Genomic DNA, 22,205 nt, shown 5'->3' on the forward strand with positions numbered 1-22,205 from the left:
ATCTTAAATCTAAACTTTACATTCCATTCTAGAACCTACAATGAAATGGCACTTAAGAGGTTAATCAAATTTGAGATTAAAAGGCTTAACCAAGTTTGGTTCTAAGATAGCTTCAAGTCTGGAAATGATTCGAAGTCCCATCTTCAGAAATGAGACAAAGTCCCAAGTTCAGAAAATATTCTAAGACCTAACTTCATAGGGTAAAGGGTTAAAAATATTTGCAAGTTAAAGTCTAAAGTCTAAGTCTAAAAAGGACCATAGTTACCCAAATCCTTGGGTCTGGTGGTCCAGCGAAGACCAGCGGCAAAGAAAGACAAGCAGAAGCTAGAGAGTGGAGTTAAGTGAAGTTGAGCTCTTCCTACCAGAGCTTTATTCACTGGTTCTGGCAGAGGTGAGAGCCCCAATGAGTAGTAAGACAACCATCTTCCAATCAAAAATGGGATGTGCAGGTGGTGAAACCACCCATTCACCAATCAAAAGTGAGGCGTATCTATTCCATAACAATCTCAAGTTTTATGCTCATGTGTTTTGGAAACATCTCTGGCATTATCATTAATGGGTTAATCTGAGACTTTTCTAAAACTTTACTGAAGGTCTACCACCTAGGCACGTTATCTTGATTCATGTGTTCCTCCCTGCTACATTTTCCTTGAACTCATCTACTGTCATTTATGCCATCTACGCCTCTTTCCAACTATTGTTTGTGCTATTATTATGGCTTCCCACACGAACAGGCATCAAGTAAGAATGTTCTCAGCATCCCTTATCAGTGAAGGTGCACAACACAAACTAGTCAGAAAAGGCTTTTCCTTCTTATTGGTGTTTGAGCATGCATCAGTGCTCCTCTTCTCTGCTTGTTATCAGCAGCTTTGCAAAACAGAGCTCACTGTGACCTTGCTTTTGTTTTTGCAAAGACCTGTTTGTAGGATAGTAAAGCAAAGCAAAGGTTGCTGCATTTTTTTCCCCAAAGCCAACTCTCTGTCACGTCTCAGTTAGAAGTATTATAATGCCACAACATTAATTGGTATTAAATCACATGTCCAGGGTCTTCTTGCCCATAGGTCAGGGTGCTGGAATATAAATGTGGATATTCTTAAATATGAGTCTGGGGTCTTTTAGAGGGTCTTCTTGTAGGTCTCCCCAAAACTCTCATTCAGATTATTCAACCATTCCAGATCGAACTGGCTATCTGCAGTTTGAAGTAGCCCCATCAGTCTTCTGTTAGCAAAATTATTTAATCCTTTCAGTTAACCCACATGCCCCATGTTCTGTCTCTTGCTTCTCTCATGACAACCAGTCTATTGATCATATGGCCCTCTTGGATGCATTGTCCTCTCCTCTGTTGCATCTGTCTGCTCTGTAGCCTCTGCAGTTATTACCTTCAATTCATTCTTATCATCAATTTTTAATATGTTTGCTCCTCTCTCCCAATGAATTATTTGCCTCTCCCATCTCCAACCCTGGGTCACTGCCTCCATTCAGTATCTTCACTCATGTTGTCATGAATGCCTCCTGAGGAGAACAAAAGAGTTGGTTCTCCTTTTTGTCATCTGCCATTATCTGGCCAAGCAGCACTATTCCCTACCTCTCTGATCCACACCAACTATAGGAACCCTCAGCATTTCTCCCCTAACTCGGATTCTCTGCTGAGGCCTGTCTCACTATCAAACCCATCCTCACACTCTGCCCAAGATTCTGCCTCCTTCTTAAGTGGTAAAATTGAAACCACCCATTCTGATTTCTCTTCTCTTCCCTTGCCTCCTCTACCAGTTGTCCCTCCTCCTACATCTTGCTCCATCCCAGACATGGACTGGATATGGCCTGCAGGGGTTCCCCATCATGCTAGCTTCTTCACCAGGCCCTGCCCATTCTCCCAGCAGGAAAAAGCTCTTATTTCTGCTTGCTTCTGAGTAGATCTGCAGAGGCTTGCCTTGTTACTTCTGTGTAGACATGTACAGCTTATTTGGGATGCTCTTTGAAAGTGCTCCTGAGTGAGTGATTCATCCCTGCTTCTGAATAGGCTTAAAAACAGTAAGAATCACATTTTGGCCCCATCCACTCTGCCTTTGACCACTTCCAAAGATGGAATGTGGACCCAGATATTTTTGCCAGATTGGGATTTGGCCCTTAGACTGGAAAAGGTTCCCCACCCCTGTTCTATCTTTTCCTCCCCCACCCTCACTTGATGAGCTGACCACTCTGCAGTCCTCATCCCCTCTTGTTTTCTGGTTGCCAGAGACATAACACATACAACACATTAAGGGCTCAGTTTTATGCACATTTAGACAGAAAAAGGTCCTACAACTCTCAGCATTCCTCAGCCAGCCATGTACTTAATTGGATATTTTTTCCTAATCAGATATTTCAGTTCAAAAACTTTGGGCTATCAGAATATATATATATATATATATATATATATATATATATAAAATGAAAAATTAAAAATGTATACCTTTTTAGTGTTGCTCACTAAATATAATGAAAACATACTAAAAGAAATTCAAATTTATTTAGACCTCTTAAGATTGTCCAGAAAAGAGTACAAGGGAACCTGGCCAGCAGTCAGGTTGGCTAATGGAAGTGGAACAAAGTAGAGAGTGGATTGAAAACCTGGGATCTAAGGAAAATATGCATGCTTCAGATGAAGAATAAGAAAGTGAAGCAACACTTTACAGGGGGCCTAGAATCAGGAGGGGCTGTGCACTGAGGCAGAAAGAAGTGAACAGGCAAGGGAAAACTGGATGACTGGAAGTCGCAGCCTGTGAACCAAGTGGTCATATGACTGTCAGGTCTACTAGATCCATAAGTTGCTGTTCTTTTAAGATTTGCATAGGAGAGGGACTGTGCCAGTTATGACTTCTGCTATCACAACAGCACTGTGATCTGACTTGTTTTCTCTCAGACAAGTAGGTGGAAGGGAGGAAAGCTGAATTTACATACTGATTGAACTAGCCAGCCAATTCCTCAGTTGCAGGCTTCTAGCATGATACGAATGCACAGCAACTCTGCTGAACAGTGAAAGGTGGCCATGGTCACAGACAATTCTTTCAGCTGACCGTATCCCTTAAAAAAAACAGGAGAGAACAACTGAAATTATTAGCTGACAAAAATTGCTTTTCATTAATCAGTGCTGAGTGGCAGACTTCACATCTTCTGAAACTAAAGTCTAGATCATCCAAAATGTAATCATGCGTATAATCTCATGCTCAAATATTATGTTTACCCAACAGTTGCCTTTCCATATGCATTTCATTTTAAATGCCAACAAATACCAAAGTAGAATGTGGTCACATATTCACACAGAGAGATTCATCCACAACAAATAGTCTCATCCATTGGATATGCAATTGTTTTCAGGTAATGTTGACACAGTTTTTGAGAGAATAGTTGGCTTAGTATTTCTGGATGGGCTGAGGAAGGTTACAGGACAAATTGCTCATCCATGTCCTTCCAAATGAAAAGCAACTGACAATGCTTAATAAGAAATAATTAAGAATCTGGCAAACTGAGAAAGTAAAAAAGTAATGATTGTATTAAGGGAAGCCACAAAGCTAGTTCATTATCCATTTTGGGTAACTTGTATAAACAGAATCTATGAGGTGTTCTGACTAATTTATATAAACGAAGAATGAATGTGGAGTTAAAACCTATCACTCAGGATCAAACAGTAGTTTGAGGAGTGTTGAGATTTAATGTTCAAGGTCAGCAGTTACCTGAAAAATGTCACATAGTCTGTCATTCAAAATCAATGGTGTACTTAAAGTTTTACTTTGTTAACAGTCAACACATTTTGTGTAAGAAACGTATAAACACAATAAATTTGATCTATGATGTTATGTTTAGAGAAGTTGATATGTTATGGACAACTGACAGTAAACTTTAAATTACGTTTAAGTAAAACTCGCAGAATTCCTGACCACTGGCTATCCTGGCTGGGGTTAATGGGAACTGAAGTCCAAAACATCTGGAGAGCACCAGGTTGGGGAAGGCTGGATTATGGGAACCTTAAGAAGCACAGGCTTGTTGGATACAAAGGAAAGGCAGGGATATTTTCACAGTAACCACCAAATTATACCAGAAGATAAGCAGAAATTCGCTCTGGAAGAATTATTGTTGGAAAAATTTATAGAATATTATTGTCACAGTTCAGCAACACCATGTTCCATGGAGGCAAAGGAAAACAGGCAAAACAGTATGCCCACACTCCTTTTTGCCTTTCTTTTCCTGTGGCCTTTTCCGCTGCCACCAGGTAGAAGCCTTTTTTCCCCCTCTGGCTGCCTCTACCAAACCAACCTTAAAACATTCCGTATCTCAGGTATCTACTTTAGGTAGTGTGGGGGCTAGCTATGAGTTATGGGGTTGGTAACCTAAAAAGAAGAGACCACAACATTTCAGATAACGAAGTTTAAATTATACTGAAGAAAAATGTCAATAGAAAAGTTTTTAAATCTGAATGAATACACACACACACACCACACACATACACACACACACACATACAAGCAATAGGGTAATAAAACAACCATGCATCCAGCTAAACTCACTAGACTATGTCCCTACCTTATCCAGGTCCCTTATCCAAGCAATATCTTATTCTCATTTGTCCAGCCCTTTTAATCATTTCTCCAGTACCAGCACCTCTATCTCGTTTTTGGGCTCCCTTCCTTCCTCTCTCACCCTACCCCCTGTCTTTTTGCCTTAGGCTTTTATCTCTTAAAATTAGGGTTTTTTCTCCCAAACTTATCAGAAGGATAGTTTCTGGTTCATTTCTGCAAACTAAGTTTCCATTTCCTGAGTTAAAATCTTTTATCTCTTTTCCTCTGAACTTCATAATGTCCTGGCTCCTCTGAGCACAACTTCTTGACCTCTACATTCTAAGTAAATGTTTGACCTTTAAACTAGTAACCTTTTGGTTAAAACTGGCTAGCACACACACAAATGATTTAAGCCCATAATATCCAAACTAACTATAAAACTAACCAAACTAACTACGAAAATGGAGAATAGTTCTGTTCCTTCACAATCGTTATATAAAAAAGACCACCTCCATATTATGAATACATGGAGCTGACAAAGGCCAACAAAATGTACCCAGAGGGCCATATAAACCTAAAAGGTTCTATATGTTCACAAAAAGGGAGGGCTAGGTCTTGGAAAAAAAACATCTTAGCATTTTACTCCAGCAATTAGTCAAGCCCTCCTCTTTCATATTTCCTTTCCTCTATTTCATTAAACTTCAGTTGGTAGATTGGGACCCACAAGTAAATTGCACCTCAGTCTAAGGTGTGCCACATGTGGCCCTACCACCATTTCCTTTTTACTATTGTTAAGAATTTTTTAAGAAAAGAAAAAAGACTGGAGAAGGATACAGGGTTATTTCACACATTAGCATAGAATCGCTATGCCTCATCCATCCACATTTTATAGGGGGCCACACAGAGTTGTCATCCATTTGTTACCCTCTGATGTTTTAAAACATAAGGAAAGCCAGGCTGGATCAGACCGAGGGTCCATCTAGTTCAGTATTCTGTTCACATAGTGGCCAACCAGCTGCCCATAGGAAAGCCACAAGCAGGACATGAGCGCAACAGCACCCTCCTGCCCATGTTTCCAAGCAACTGGTGTATGTAGACATACTGCCTCTTATACTGGAGGTAGCATATAGCCATCAGGACTAGTAGCCATTGATAGCCTCCTCCTCCAGGAATTTGTCTAACCCCCTTATAAAGCCATCCAAACTGGTTTTCCCAGTGCTTCTTTTTTTCTTACCACAGAAAGTTTATTATTTTTTTAAAAAATGCTCTTGCTAGAAGTCTGAACAGATTGCTTATAAAAGGGTTTTGAAATTGTGGCAAAGGCCACATGAAATTAGGCCAAGTGCCACATGCAGCCCTACATATGGCCTACCCTGCTCTATTTGGTTACAACAGCAGGGGTAGGCACCTGATACCCTCCAGATGTTTTAGACTACAACTACCATAAGCCCCAGCAATATGGCCAATGGTCAGGGTTTATGGGAGTTGTAGTCCAAAACATCTGGAGGACACCATGTTGCCTAACCCTGTACTACAGTGTTAAAACTAGCTGTTTTTTAATCATCCTGGAAATGCTGTCATTCACTCTTTTACTCTACCTTGTATGCAAGCTAGTAATGAAACAGGCTTGCCATTATCAGGGTTTAACACACTTCCCCTACCATATAACTCACAGGCCAATATTACTTTCTAGGTCAGAAAAAGGTAGATCAAGATATACCGGCAGGTCTCTGGGTGATTTGCTATAAATTGATAAGGGTCTCAGAGTCCATTGTTTAACAATAGAAACAAACAAAAAAGGCTTCTCCACCTCCAATTAGGCCACTGAAATGAAAGGCTGGGAGAAAGTGTGTGTGTGTGTGTGTGTGTGTGTGTGTTATGTATGGAGAGAGAGAGAGGAGCTCAATTCTGGTACTGAAAAAAATTCCTAGGATGAGCATATGCACAGAAATACGCTGTTCCTTTATCTCTAAGGATATGTCCGGCCTGTAAACCAAAATTTTTCACTTGGTTCCAGTTGGTGGATTTTGGAGTTCTAGCAAAAAAAAAAAGTAGATTCTGTAAATCTGAAGTAGTGATGTGGGTTTTCCAGAAAACCTTGAATAGGCTAATTTACGTAGAGTCGTTTGCACTGGAAAATTTTCAGTCTGCATCAGAAAATTTTCAGTTTTCATTGGAAAACCACTATAAAGTGATATATTTTATCGTGTTTACGAAATTACAGGTAAAATAAGCAACAAAATTAAAAAGGTACCCTTTGTTCATTTTTGTCCCAATACATCAGATGTATCTGACATGAAATATTTGCAGAAAAAAACTATAGCACACTTAATGTGATGTAAATATATAGTATCATGTAGACATTTTATTAGAATAAAAATGTAAAGACAATAGCATGGACTTCCCTTACATTGTGTAAATATTAAAAAGAAACAAAGGTACTGAAAACTGTTGACACAGTAATTTAGCCTTCCCCAACCTGGTGCCCTCTAGGTATGTTGGGCTACAATCTCAACATCCTTCAGTCAGTGTGGCTGGCTGGGGAAGGCTGCAGTAATTAATTTTAGCAACCCAAAGCACCGTGCGTGATATGCTGACAACCACTCATCTATTTCAACCTTCTTCAGCTATGGTTATTGGGGCACCTTCAGTTTCACTGTCATTACTTCTTAGTTTCATTTCACACTGAGGCATATATGTATTTCAATTACATATATGTATTCTCTCACATACTTGCTAGGAATAATCACTTAAAACCATTAATTACAACTTTGAAACTGCCAGGTTTTCCTAGTATTATACTTGCAACTGGCTTACATTCATTTTTATAAATGAACTTGTGAAATGGAAATTTTTCTGTGGGAAAATAAAACCCTGGAAAATTATCTGTTGAAGTCTGCCTAGCTCTGCTCTAGAGAGCATACTAGCCTACAACAAGTCTGAATTTCCTTCCCCCCAATGTGTTTTGATGGTTTCAATCATTTATGTTTGAAACTCTAAGCATCATGGCAAGTGTACAAATACATGAAAAGCTGACATTAGATTACAAAGAACACACTGTAACAGGGGTAGGCATCCTTTTGGGGCCTGTGGACACGTTCGGCAATTTGAGAAACTGTCCTTGGAACCACACAAAATGGCTGCCATGGGAGGCATGGCAAAGGACAAGTAATCTGCTCAAAAGACTGAGTACAAGGCAGAGGTGGGATCTGAGCACCAACACACTAAACAACTGAACCCACAGTTCTGAACACCAAGAGAAACCTATTTCACAGTAATCCCAGCTGCCAGTAGGAAAATGTGTTGTGTTTTTTTAAGTGGGAGAGGTGGGGCACCTTGACAGGCACCAAGAAAGGTGTCTCGGGGCACATTATTTTTATTTATTTATTTATTTATTTATTTTATTTACAACATTTATATTCCAGTCTGGATTCAGGCCCGGTTTGGGGTTGGAGTTGGTCTTGGTTACCCTGATGTATGACCTTCAGGACAGAGACAGGGGGAGTGTGACCCTGTTACTTCTTCTTGATCTCTCAGTGGCTTTTGAAACCATTGACCACAGTATCCTCCTGGACCACCTCCATGAGTTGGGAGTTGGAGGCACTGTACTACAGTGGTTCGACTCGTACTCACAGGGTCGGCTCCACAGGGAGCCGAGGGTCGTACTCACAGGGTCGGCATTGGGTGACTGCACCTTGGCCCCACAGATATTATTTAATATCTATTTAAAGCTGTTGGGAGTGATCATCAGGAGATTTGGGGCAAGCACCAGTATGCTGACAGCACCCAGCTCTATTTCTGTTTCACATCTGAATCAGGAGAGGCCATGAATGTTCTGAATCGGTGCCTGGATGCAGTAATGGCTTGGACAAGGGCCAATAAACTGAAACTGAATCCCAGTAAGACAGAGACCCTAGAAATTGGCAGTTCCTGGGTCTAGGACTTGGGGTGTTTGCCTCTTCTGGATGGGGTTGCACTCCCTCTGAAGGAGCAGCTCCATAGTTTGGGGGTGCTCCTTGATCCATCTTTGTCACTCAAAGCCCAGGTGGCCCGGAGCGCCCATTACCAACTTTGACTGGTACGCCAATTACACCCATTTCTGGATAGGGATAGTCTACCCATGGTGATCCATGTACTGGTAACTTCACGATTAAACTACTGCAATGCGCTCTGTGTGATTCAATCAGCCATGTGCATGGTTCCGAAGCTGCAGCTAGTGCAGAATTCAGCAGCTAGGGTGCTCACTGGGACACCTAGCTATGCTCACATAACACCTGTGTTAAAACAACTGCACTGGCTGCCTATTAGCTACTAAGCCACATACAAGGTTATGTGATGATCATATAAAGACCTAAACAACTTGGGACCAGGATTCCTAGCAGAATGCCTTCCCTTAAGGTCTTCAGAGAAGGCCTTGCTGGTCATTCCAAAATGAAAGGAAGGTCGCCATGAAGAACCCCAATGGCAGGCCTTCTCTGTTGTGGCACCCACCCTCTGGAAAACCCTCCCTCATGAAGTTTGGGAGGCAGAAAATGTAACATCTTTTAAACGCCTCCTGAAAACACACAGGCTTTCCCTGGGCTGTAACTGCTACTGGGTTTTACTTTGGTTTTACATGGTACTTTAAATTTTTAAAAGTTTTATATTATGTCTTGTCAAATTGTATTTTATGGTTTTAATTGTAAATTGCCCAGAGAGCCCCAGCTATCGGGCAGTATAAAAATTTAATAAATAAAATAAATATAATATACCACTCCACATCTAGACAGATTCTGTAGTGAACAATAAAAGCTAAAAAGCTAAAAAGAATAAAACACCATATTAAACATTTTGTGTTTAAAACAGAGTACCAATAAAAACTGTGGCTGGTCAAGGAAGGCTTCTTCAAATAAAGATATTTTCAGGAGGGGCCAAATACAACACAATGTTGGTGTCTATCTGACCTCCAGAGGCAGGGAGTTCCACACAAAGGAGACCACCACACTGAAGGTTCTTCTCTGGGTGGACTCCAATTGGGCTATAGGTCCCTGTGGAACCACCAGGAGTATGTCATCTGATGACCTCAGTAACCAGGCAGGTTGATAAGGGAGAAGATGCTCTCTTAGGGATCCCATTAGCACCATGTTACCTACCCTTCCACTATAAGCAATGGGAGCATCAACCTTCCACAGCTATGAAATGTTTGCTAGACTACAGAACAACTAGCGAAACCAGTAATTCTGCCTCCTGTGCAGCTACATAAGCCGTGGTACATAAATAGCAGGCAACAAAGCTGGCAGCTGAGATCTGAGTCTTATCTGGCAGTAGCTCCTGATACTGCAGATGATTAGAACTGACCTAAAATGGATAGCTTGAGCACCTGCCAACAAAATTACTCACTGTCAAAGCAGTACAATCTTGCCACCTAGCTAATAAATAAAAAACAGTCATCAGCACAAGAGAGTAGGATGGTAACTCAGAGGCTGTTATCTAGTAGAGGGGTGGGGAACTTCCAACCCATGAGCCAAATGCAGACATCTAGACCTCTCAATCTGGACATCCAGACTCTCCCCAGGCCATGCCCCCTTTTCCTAAGCCACAACCCCTCACCAGTCCCAGTTCTGGGTTAGTGATATTTACTTCATCCCACACTGTCCCTCAGCTACAGTGCTGATGGAAAGAATGTTGTACAAGTTAAGGAAGGATAATAACTGGATGAAAATGTATTTTTCCCCACTGTACACTGAACAAAGAATCAAGTCTATGACTGCCCACATTTGCCTCTGGCACCCCACATTGCTGCAATGTAGATCCCAACAAGTTTCAAGCAAGGTAATGTAGACTCCAACGTTGAAAAATAGGAACACATGCTTCCACACAACAGGGGAAGCAAGTCTCCATATCTCATGCCTTCACTTACTTATAGGGGTGCTTGTAAACAATGTTAGATAACTTTCTTTGATGATGTGTATAAAAGCACTAATAAAGTTGATTTGAACTTCTTTAAACTGGCTCTAGCCTGTGTTTATTGCCTCTAACACTAAATGCTGTGCGGCCATCTTTCTGAATATAAAGCAACTGTGCTGTAAGTCACACCAGACTTTCCAACACCCAAAAGGAAAAAGGTTCCTCACTCCATTACATTCTTTCATCCAAATAAGGCATCTGGAGGGTTGAAGCAGCAAGAACAATTTATCCTGTATGGAAATCTGGAAAGTAAGTTTTTCTAAATTAATTCCAGGCCTAATGTACTAATCTTGTAAGAGTTAGGATTGATAGAATATCTAGCAGTCTTCATAGTATAACAAATTAACTGATTAGGCAGAATCATGTAAAATATTCATTTTCTTTTATCTGTTTTTCACCATTTTCCCCACCATTTCTTTGGTTTACTTTAAGTACTATTCAAGAGCAAAGAATACTCTGGAAATACTTTATCTCCAACAACTTAAAGCAAAGAGAATATTAGGGTGCTTACTCAAGACCACATAAATCAGATTTGTTACACTCAATACATTTCAAATATGTAATACTACAACAAATATAGTGTTGCTACATCAATTTACAATCAGGGCCAGACAGAAGGGGAATGGTGGCATTATGATAAAACATATTCTGGACCCTCACAGGTCAAACTAAGTTTTCTCTGCTGTCAGCATTGATATACACACTAAAGAAGATCCGCACAAAAGAACTTCCAACTCTGCCTCCAACTCTTGTCTTGCCTCTATCGGTATACAACTTTTTTGTACATATGGTCACATCCCAATTTGTGATTCAGAGCTACCATTAGAGATCAGTTTAAACATTACATATTTCATTCATGGGAAACACTTCCTTATTGGACATTGCCATGCAGCAATCACATATACATCCTGTGCACTGCATGACATTCTTTAGCTGCCCTCCAGGAGTCTGAAACGAAGCACTCAGTACTAGCTATTATTATGGACAGAATACTGGACTTGGTGAACCACCGGGCTACCAGAACAGAAGATTTCACTGAGTCATGCTGCTGAATACACATGGGCTATTTTTATTCCTGCATCCTAAATTAACCATTGATAAGCCTGAAGTCTGCCCACCTCTGATCTAAGCAGTATTCAGTTTCTAAAATAAGAGTGCTGGGGCTCAAATCTACATTGAAGTTGTGTGTCTGATCTTGGCCCCATCTACACGGAGAAGATTTCCAGTGTGATTCCATTCAAAACCACATTTTCATCCAATCGGATTTACTCCTCTCATAGTACATGCAGCCAATTACAGCAGCATATTAAAAAAAGAACCGCTTTTGCGTGACAGACTGCAAATGGCATTAAGCTTGGGCATATGTGGGTGGACTCTTGTGGCAGATTTCAATAGGCTTCTCCACCCCTCTCCCTGCTGAGGAAGTGCAATGGAAGTTTATTATCATCATCATCATCTTATTATTAATCTTTGTAAGCCTTTCACAAAGAATAAGTGAGGGAGTGGGGAATAAGTGTGGCACTGGAAGTCAATGCCTGGATCAAGGGAGAGGAATGTGTGTGCCTGTGCCTATCTGCACTTTCCTCTCTCCTGGTGGCCCAGAGCAGCATGCTCGGCAGGAGCAGCTGGGCCATGGGGGCCAAGCGGGTGGTGCAGTGGAGGATCCTGCACAGCATCCCTCTCTCCCCGCAACTGCAGCAGTGCCCCAGGCTCCACAGAGGCCCTTCCCTGGAAGGAGGAGAATTCAACAACCTCCCAGCCCAGTCCTCTTCTTTTTATTCCCCCGCTCAGCTCCACACCTCCATAATAGCGCAGGGGTGGAACCTCAATGGAAGTCACTGGGAATTATTTCTGAGCAGGCTGTTTTCAAAAGAACAGAAGTCATGCCAAACTGCAGGCTCATTTAGGGGAAAACAAAGCACCTTTTAAACTCATTAATCCCTTTATGAAGCTCCGCACCTCCGGATAGGTGCAGATTCAAAACAATAGTTTTTCCCCACCCCTCTTGGTTCCCTGTTGAGTAAGTGCAGTTGAAGTCAATGGGAATTACTTCTGAGTAGATATGTTTACCGGGCTGTTTTCAGGCAGAAGTGGAGATTTCAAGAGAACAGAAGTCTTCCCAAACTGCAGGCTCATTTGGGGGTAGACAAAGCACCATCTAGTGCAGGTCCTCCAGATACGATGTAGGCTTCTTCGTATAGGCGCTGCACCCCGCAGCCCATGGCATGGCAGTATCACTAGTTGAGGCCACACAGACTCCAAAACCACACTGAAGCCAGGTCCACCCTTTAATGACGCCACTTTCCCTTCTGCCAATCAGAGCTGCTCTCTCCCAGCCCACACTGAAGGCAGTTCAGGTCACATGACTCCCAAACTGCACTCAAGCTGCTGTGATGGGAAAATCCATCACAAAATATGTTTGCAGTAACACTGTTTTTAAAGCTTGAAAAAGTGTGCCTGCTACAGGGAGGGCTGTGCATCTCACACGATCGTCTTGGGGGCACAGTAGAACCAGAGTAAAAGCCCCATGTAGACTGGCCCCTGGAACTCTTTTTCCTAAACCTCAGATGTTCAGAAGTTGATTGTGATGCTAAACGGTTGAGTGCATATGCTCAAAGTCATTATTTTATTTGTTGAAGTACTAAGCTATGGCACTGAAAACTGGTCCTTGGGTAGTATGACTTGCCTCAAGCTAAACTCTATAAACAAAATAATATTGACAAACTACTAACCTTAGATGCGACATACTTTTGAAATACCCAAAGGACATGACTAGTATAGATTTCTAACAGACTACGAGAGAAGCTGAATGCATCCAGGCTTCAGTGTCAGCCATTTCACAAGCTATGCAGAGGCCAACTCAGGTCTGCCACCAACTGTACAATCAACAGAGATGTGTCACTGTCCAATACATGCATTTCCAAACATTTTGCATCATTCATACCTATTTTTTACAGCCACAATCCTAAACAGGCTTACAAGGAGTAAGCCTCATTGAACATAGTGAGATAATTCTGAGCAAACATGTAAATAGAACTGCACATTAAACACACTTTTAAAAGTGTATATACTCTTAGGTGTATACCAAAAAAACTGACATGTGAAGTGGCCCTGTATATTCAATGTGATGTTTTTCAATGCAATGTGACAACAGAACAAGAACATCAAAGTTATCTCTAATTTGCTGTCTAATGTCACCAATGTACTCCCTGAATTTTTACTTATCCAAGTTCATTATTCTATCAAACAGAACATTTTAGGTTATCCCTATATACTCACTTAGTACGTCCAATGTTTTAGCTTTATTGTCCAGATTAAAGCTCCTTGCACTTCCAGTACATTCAGGTTCTCTCAATTTGTTACTTCCCTACTTAAAATCTTCTGAATATTTCATTACCATGAAATCTGCTGCCAGCATTAAAGAATTATGAAAAATGTTAAGCAGTCTGGGTGCAACATGTTTTCCTCTAGCTAGCTATTAGTTTGTTTCCACAATCTATGATAAATATGCAATGAAGTTTCTTTAGAAGACATATTGAAGGTTAAGTTGTCATAACGCAGTGCCACTATTTTTCTCACAGAACAGATACATCATCACAAAAGTTTATATAACAGATGTATAATGATTCATCTATTTGGTGCTCTAAAATGGTTGATTATGTAATTGTGTACAGAGTATACATCTAATATATACAGTCTGATATTTTATTATATGCTTACCTAATAATACCTGAAAATGGCATAACGTATAAGAAAGGAATCCTCTGATTAGGAAGCGGGATTCTGTAATCTCATAGTTTGGAAGCACCTATGTGCTAGGCTGCCTGTGGCATGCTAAGACCTCCATCTAGGCAGAAAAGACGCAAGTTGTCTCCTTCTTTTAGGCCATAAATAACTAATATGGGTTTGAGCAGGGAAGAAAGGAATTGTTTATTCATATAATTTTATATCCTGTTTTTTCCCATCTTTCGAAAGACCCTAGGGTCTATACCTAGCTCATTTTGCTCTACACATAAAATGTATAAACACATTCATAAAAAATTGACCGAACTAAATTTTTTAAAAACCATAAAATGTTTCAACATCTTAATTGCAATTAGGGTGCAAGCTGGCTCTAATATGATACTTTGGAAAAACCGATAAAATATAAAGGTCTGAATATTTTCCTTAAAGATGTATAAAGTTAGTTGAAAAGAGAGTTCTACAAATAGGACACCATGGCTAAAAAGTTCCAGCTCCTTACAGATCCCATCATATGATTTGGTGAAACTTCAAGAAAGTTGCCTCCTAAGGCTCAGGGGGAGCTCAGGCCATAGATGGTTTTATATATAATGACCTTAAATTGGGCTCAGAAACATAAAAGTAGCCAGTACAGTTAGTTAATACTGGCTTTATATGTTCCTTACATTTTGCCTGTTATGTCTGTAAGGAGTTGAGGTGCAGCATTCTATACTAGCTGAAGTTCTGAATAATCTTCAACAGCAGCCCCATACACAACCCACTGCAACAGATTAAAAAGGTATCTATCACAAGAGCCCTAGTCTCCAGGAAGAGATATAGTTAGTCTCCAGGAACAGTTGGCATATCATTTGTAATGGATAAAAAAATTACTTGACACTGCCAGCACCAGTGGATCAGAAGTATTATAAGTTAAAACATCTGTGGGTGGGTAACTTTTGTGGAGTTATTTACACAGCACTTTTACTGCACAATCCTATACATGTCTACTCAAAACAAAAGTAAGTACGTATAGCAATTGCAACCTTAGCGGTCTTTAAATGTATACTTGCAAAATATATATAATCCATATAATTCACTTTAAAATACACACTCCAATCATTTTCACACTACTTTTGGTCTCCCAATTTTCCCTCACCATATATAATCTCAAAATACTTCTGACCCTCTGAAAATTTCCTTCTTCTAGCCAGTGTAGGCTCTGCAGCCACTTGCCAATTTATTGATTAACATTTATGTAAACATTGAGCTGAACTGAATTTATAAAAGCAGCTAAGCTGGGGGAGATTGCAGTTGTCCATATGTACAAACAAAACACAAATTCACAGCATTTCTCCTCAAAGTATTAGGAGTCAAGACATAAGATTAATTCAGTAACCAAAGGAGAAAAGCATAGCTTTTAAAAAATATATATTCTCATTGTGTCTGCTAAGAAGATGAATCCCTCAGTATACATAATAGTCCTTTTTCTAATTTTCCCTTACTTTGAACACTGGACAAGAAAAAAGGTGTATTTATTTATTTATTTGTATACTGCCCAATGAGCCTCATGTGGCACAGAGTGGTAGGCAGCATTATTGCAACCGAAACTCTCCCCATGACCTGAGTTCGATCCCAGCGGAAGCCGGGTCTCAGGTAGCCAGCTCAGGTCGATTCAGCCCTCCATCCTTCCAAGGTCAGTAAAATGAGTACCCAGCTTGCTGGGGGAAAGGTAGTCATGACTGGGGAAGGCAATGGCAAACCACCCCGCTATAGTCTGTCATGAAAATGCCAGCATAAGCAGGCGTCCCTCTAGGGGTCAGTAATGACCCGGCGCTTGCACAGGAGGAACCTTTTCTTTTACATACTGCCCAATAGCCGAAGCTCTCTGAGTGGTTCACAAAAATTAAAACCACAAAGTACAACATAGAGAGCTTCGGCTATTGGGCGGTATAGAAATGAAATAAAAGTAGTATACACTAGGAGTCTACCACATGTCAGAGCTCTTGATGTTCATTCATAAAAAAATATTTTTATACCACCTGTCATGTAAACATATCTAGGCAGTGTATTAAAAATATAAAAAATAAATATAAATATACTAAAACATAACCAGTGGCCATAAGAAAACAAAGAGAAAATCAAAATGAGGGGCATTATATATCATCAAAAGCTGAGGTGAAGAAACACGTTTTCAACATGCACCTGAACTCTATCAGAGTTGATACATGTTTTATTTCTGGGGGGAGGGTATTCCAGAGACTAGGTGCCAATGGCAGAAAAGGCCAGCTTCCTGGTTCTCACCAGATGGACATCTGCAGGATGTGGCATTGATTTAACTAGAAGATCTGCAATAACTGCACTGATACAGAAATCAGTACAGGCACAACTGTAAGAACTGTAACTGTAATATAAACTTATCTGTTTATAAGAGTCAAACTTAACTACTTTGAAGACATGCACATGTTTCTAGTAAATGTCAGATTACAAAATACTTTGGAGAGTCTGAAGCAGCTAACCCCATAGTTGGGATTACGGCAGCCACATGTAAGCCAAGTGGGTTATCCTTTTCCTTTCCTTGCCTGTGTCTCTTCCCCCTAGCGCTAAAGAAAACAGGGTTCAGATACCATGAAAGTGTATTTTCTACCTGATTTGCAAGCTAGATTTGTGCATTTATCAGTGTGATTTCTCTAACTTGTGTAATTATTCATGACATTCACACACACAATATAACAACTTACAAAGTGTACACACAAACAAAACATCTGCCAGTTAGATTGGGGGAATTAAAGTACATCAACAAAGCCCTGGGGACAGGCTTCCTGACATAGGATGACCCACTGCTGTGTATATGCAGAACTCAGCTATTATTTGGCTGCAGGTAAATGTGTGAATGGTCAGATTTTAAAGTAGGCAAAGCCCTGTGAACCAGCACATGTGTATTTGCACTACAACAGATGGTGTAGATGAGCCATGAAAAGCCATTCCTAAGCTACTTATTGCTTTATTTTACCCTCCCCCTATATAAGCACTTCATCAAGTATTTCTTTATTGAAGTGTGAAATGTATATACTTTGCTATCAATGTATTAATTGTACATGAGATGTCCCTTTTATTCTTCCCAAGAACTATGTACAACTTCTCTACTCATGAAGGCGACAAAGGAGATTTAGTATGTGCAAACCACACTACTACGCAGTAAGAACATGAGCAAATTATTTACTGCTGGGCTTAAATTTTGTGCTAGCTATCAATAACTTTCCAGGCATAATTCAAGGTGTTGTTTTGTCCTTCTGAATATGAAACTATTGCCTCTCTGGCCCTCTGGCAAGGTTATCTACAGAGATATTTAACAATAGTCCCACAGCCTTAGAACACCATTCCCTTGGAGACTCACCAAAGCCCAAAGGTCTTAGAGAATTTTCATATACAACACTAAAAAGTGCATCTGAGGTTCTCAAGTGTTCTTAATTCTCAAGAATTAAGTGTTATTTCTTAACATTAATTATTTTAATGAAGAACAGAATGGAAGAGAAATAAAACACCAATTAAGACTGCAATCCTATACAGTTACCCGGGAGTAAGCCCCACTGAAACCAATGGGGCTTACTTCTGGGCAGATGTGCTTAGAATTGCATGGTAAGCTTCATATATGCAAGTCAAAATACACATCAGAATGTTCTTACATAGGACCAAAGTCTTTTGTGCACCATTTTGCATACAGATGGAAACGCTTAATATATGACAGAAGGTATAAGGGATCAATACGTTCTAGTCATTGTAGTGTTTTGTCTTTGCATTACAAATGCAGGAACTGCAAAAGTTTTACCTGTGAAAATACCTTTGAATCAGTGGGGGAGGGGGGTATCTGTTTTAGTCTGACTTTTTAAATAAATATTCACCCTCAATCTTCCAGACAGATTCACCTAGAAATTTAAATAAATATGCTTCCAAGATTTTATTAACATGGATATAATATTAGCAACAAAATTCTATACAGGATTTCCTACTCAGAAGTCAAATTCGACAGATTAGAGCTTAAGTGTTTTCAAGAATGTCTAAACAACATAATATCCTATAAAAGGAGTACAAGCTATAGTAAAGGTCACTTTAAGGGCCTGAGATTTTCTAGTGAAAGTGTATATTTAAGACAACAGGCTTATAAGTGGATGTCTCCATCAGATGAAGTCCCAGAGACAGTAACTATTCACTGCAGATGAGAGACACATGCAATATGCCCAGGAAAAATGAAAAATATCAGTGTAGTGCATATGGACACTAGAGATGCTGCTCTCTATAGTATCAGTTGCAGAACTATCAACAGTATTTTTGGAAGTACGTTGCCTCCTCTTTCAGGTAGTTTTAACACTGAGAGAACAGCAGCTTCTACCGTCCCTTGACAGACTCTTTGTAATTTTCCATTTGAGAAACTAGAGCCCAGAAAATGCAAGTCAGATCGATCACCCACACCTTCCGCAAAGCATAGCACACTCGCTCTAGCCATTTCCGTGAGAAATGTGAGCAGACCCAGGGGCCTCTGGGATGATATAAGACCCCCCTCCCCGCACAGGGCATGAAAGAGCTGTGGGGCCATGGAAGGTCCCTGTTGCCCACAGCAGCGAGACTCGAGCTGCATTTTATCTCTTCTTCTCGCCAGTGACCTTGGCCGAGCCAGCCACACAGAGCGCGTCGAGAGGAAACAGCTGCAACGGGGTCCAGCCACACTCACCAACGCTAGCCAGCCCCGAAGGATGGAGGGATGGATGCAGCATGGGGCAAGGAGAGGCACCATCGCGCGCACGCTCAGCACAGAGGTGCGACGGGAGGTGGGGGGGGGGGAACCCAGACAAATAACGAACACAACAGGGAGACCTCCTAAGCACACATCCCTCTGACAGTGTCCAGCAGGGTGTTGCAGATCCTCTCATGCCCCAGGCGTAATCCCTCCCTGGCCCAGCTCCCCTCCCACCCCGCCCTCGACTGCGCCCGAACCAGCGCCTATCAACACCTCCCCGCCCCACACGACAACCCGCCTTGCGTCAGTCGTCGACCCCCCACCCCATATCTTCCCATTTGTGCCCTCCTCCTCCAGCATCCGTGCTTCGTCACCCGACGTCCCCACCACCAACCTTCTATCTCCAACAGAGGCGCCTGCCGCCCGCCCGCCTTGCTATGCAACGAGCCCCTCCGCACGAACCAACGACCCTGGCCTGGGACTTCCCACGTACCTCTCGTCTCAGTCAGGCTCGGCTTCACGCCACGACCTCCTGTCACAAGCAACCCAATCGCTCGCCTCAGACAGCCTTCCCCACAAGCCGCCGCCGCCGCCGCCTCTCAGCCCCCACTTATGTCACAGACGACAGAGCGCGCGGCCCCATTATCCGTTTCCAGCAGCGAGCGCGAGGCCTGCTCGTCTTACCTGTCAGCGGAGGCCGCGTCCTCCTCGCGCACGGCTCTGCTCAGCCTGAAGCCGCCCGGCCAGTTCCGCATCAACAGCCCGGGCAGGAGGGGCGAACCAACAAGCGCGGGGAGGGCGGGGAGTGGGAGGTGGAGAACGAACCACTCAGCCGCTCGGAGGGGACGGAGCAGAGCGGGAAAGTCGGGCCAACCCCGGAGAGGTGGGCCGAAGTGCGGTGGAGTCACCGTCAGGGCCTGGAGCACCACGGCCAGCGCCTCCCCCCACCCCACCCGGCCCACGGGGGCGGGCAGAAGCGCGAGCCGGAGCCGCGTTGTGTGACAAGGTCCCCCGTTCCAAGCGCTGCTAAAAGAGGCATTATTTAAAAAAGGACAACCAAATAATAATTCAACGTTACGGGATATTCTAAATGAAGTTGCTGTTTTCTTCCAGCGGAGAGCCAAACTCCTCAACACAACCACCACACACTGGTTTATGAATTCATTTAAAGGTATGCAGTTTTAACATTCTTCATTGACTTAACATTTTAAAGTCAAATCCTATTTATTACCAGTCGGTAAACTACCCGTGTGAATATTTTCAATGGGCTGCCATGTTCTGGAATAAAGGCAAATCCTTTTATAATAAGACACACTGCTTAAAATACAAGACACTTGACAATAAGAAGGACTTACACTTCACTCTAATCCTTCAGCCAATCCTTCATATAGCACAAGAACGCAGAAGAGCACAGAACACGTCGTGCTGGCGCAATTGAGCCTTCCACAACCAAATCAGACCTTCCAGTTTTGTTCAAAGTAGCAATCCCCATTGGCCTCCTGCAATTTTATTTATTATATTTATATCCCACCCTTTTTCCCCTTGTAAGAAACCCAAGACACCATACACAGTCCTCCTCATTCTCTCCATTTTATCCTCACAACAACCCTGTGAAGTAGGTTAGACTGAGAGTCAGTGAGTGGCCCAAAATCACCCAATGAACTTTATGGCCAAGTGGGATTAGAACCCAGGTCTTCCGAGTCCCAGTCAACACTCTAACCACTAACACTGCACTATGCACTTAACCATTTTTGCGATGTTTTGTAAGGGTGATGGCATGTACTCTGAATTAAATGAAGAAAGGTAAGATAAAAGTTCAATGAAACATAATTCTTTTTAAATATATTTTTATTTATTTTATCTTTATAAATGAAATATACAATACCAAACATAACAACAACCTGATCAATACTAGAATTTCCCAACAATACAATATTCTGATGAGGACACCATAATAACAAAAAGAGAAGGAAAAAGAAAGGGGGAAAAGAGGAAAAAAGGCAAAGGGAGGAGGAAAGGAGGTGAAGAAAAAGGAAGAAGATTCTTTCCCCTTCCCCCCTCCCTCTCCCTCCCCCTCCCCTTAAAGAATTAAATTTATACTCCAGTACCCCCCAGCCTCTGATGCCATTCTATTTTACAAACTATATAACCTTAACAATCTTACCGTTTAATAAACAACCTTACATTTCAATATCATATTATCAATCTTATATCCAAGAAACAGGTCTACAGTTCATTCCCAGTAGCCTAGATTATTACTACTACTTTGTTGTTGTTTAGTCGTTGTCGTGTCCGACTCTTCGTGACCCCATGGACCATAGCACACCAGGCCTTCCTGTCCTCCGCTCTCTTCCAGAGTGTGCTCAAGTTTAGCCTTGTGATACGTTCCATGGGGTTTTCTTGGCAAGAATACTGGAGTGGGTTGCCATTTCCTTCTCCAGCGGACCACATTTTGTCAGAACTCTCCGCCATGACCTGTCCGTCTTGGGTGGCCCTGCATGGCATAGCTTATGGCTTCACTGAGTTACGCAAGCCCCTTCGCCACAACAAGGCAGTGATCCATGAAGGGGTGTACTACTACTACTAATAATAATAATAATTTAAAAAAGGAATATAGTGTTATATAATAATAAAACTTTAAACCTTCAATAGTCAGTAATATATTTTATATTTATACTAGATATATAAGTACACATTGTGCCCTCAAACAATTAATTTAAATACAGTATACCATAACTATTTTGAAATAAAAAATATAAAGAAAAGCAAGAAAAAACAAAAGATAAAAGAGAATAAACGAATATATATATAATCATTTATCTTCTGACCTAGCCTGGATCATGTAGACTAAACACAAATAGTTAACAAAGCTTGTTTAAAGATTCCAGTTCTTGGGGTTGTAACAGGAATCTCACGTATTTTTACGTTCAACCATGCCTCCGCCATTTCATGATTTATAAACTTCTTCATCTGACCTTCAGACACAATGCAAAGTGTAGCAGGATATTTTAAGTAACATTGTAAGTTCATTTGTTTTGCCATATTTTTTGCTTTGATAAATCGCCTTCTTTTATTCGCCGTCTCTGTGATGTAGTCGGGAAATAACATAACTTTATCTTGTTTCCAGGAAAGGCTTCCACCCTCTCTTGCCAAACGCAGGATATAATTCTTTGTGGAGACTTTTGCAAATTGGACTATGATGGTGTAGTCAGTCCCTTTCGCATTTGGCACACGAAATGCCTGCTCAATATCAAGTAAATAATCAGATGGGA

General features: G+C 41.4%; 1 protein-coding gene across 23 annotated transcripts in view; it reads right to left on the reverse strand.

The window, feature by feature from the left end:
* MADD (MAP kinase activating death domain) overlaps window positions 1–19,706 on the reverse strand; it is a 151,070-nt gene extending 131,364 nt beyond the window's left edge. For 18 of the 23 annotated variants that reach the window (XM_084849462.1, XM_084849584.1, XM_084849565.1 and 15 more), the window contains exon 1: window positions 19,618–19,706. The gene's annotated coding sequence lies outside the window, so the exon portion shown is untranslated. Of the gene's footprint in view, window positions 1–2,940; window positions 3,029–19,426 lie in introns of those variants that run through there. The other 5 variants (XM_084849519.1, XM_084849405.1, XM_084849573.1 and 2 more) reach the window with 3 other exon arrangements.
* Between the last annotated feature and the right edge of the window lie 2,499 nt (window positions 19,707–22,205).

This window comes from Heloderma suspectum, chromosome 1, assembly GCF_057233095.1.
Source record: "Heloderma suspectum isolate Gila_16-S chromosome 1, 16-S_ref, whole genome shotgun sequence".
In the NCBI taxonomy this organism is placed as follows: Eukaryota; Metazoa; Chordata; class Lepidosauria; order Squamata; family Helodermatidae; genus Heloderma; species Heloderma suspectum.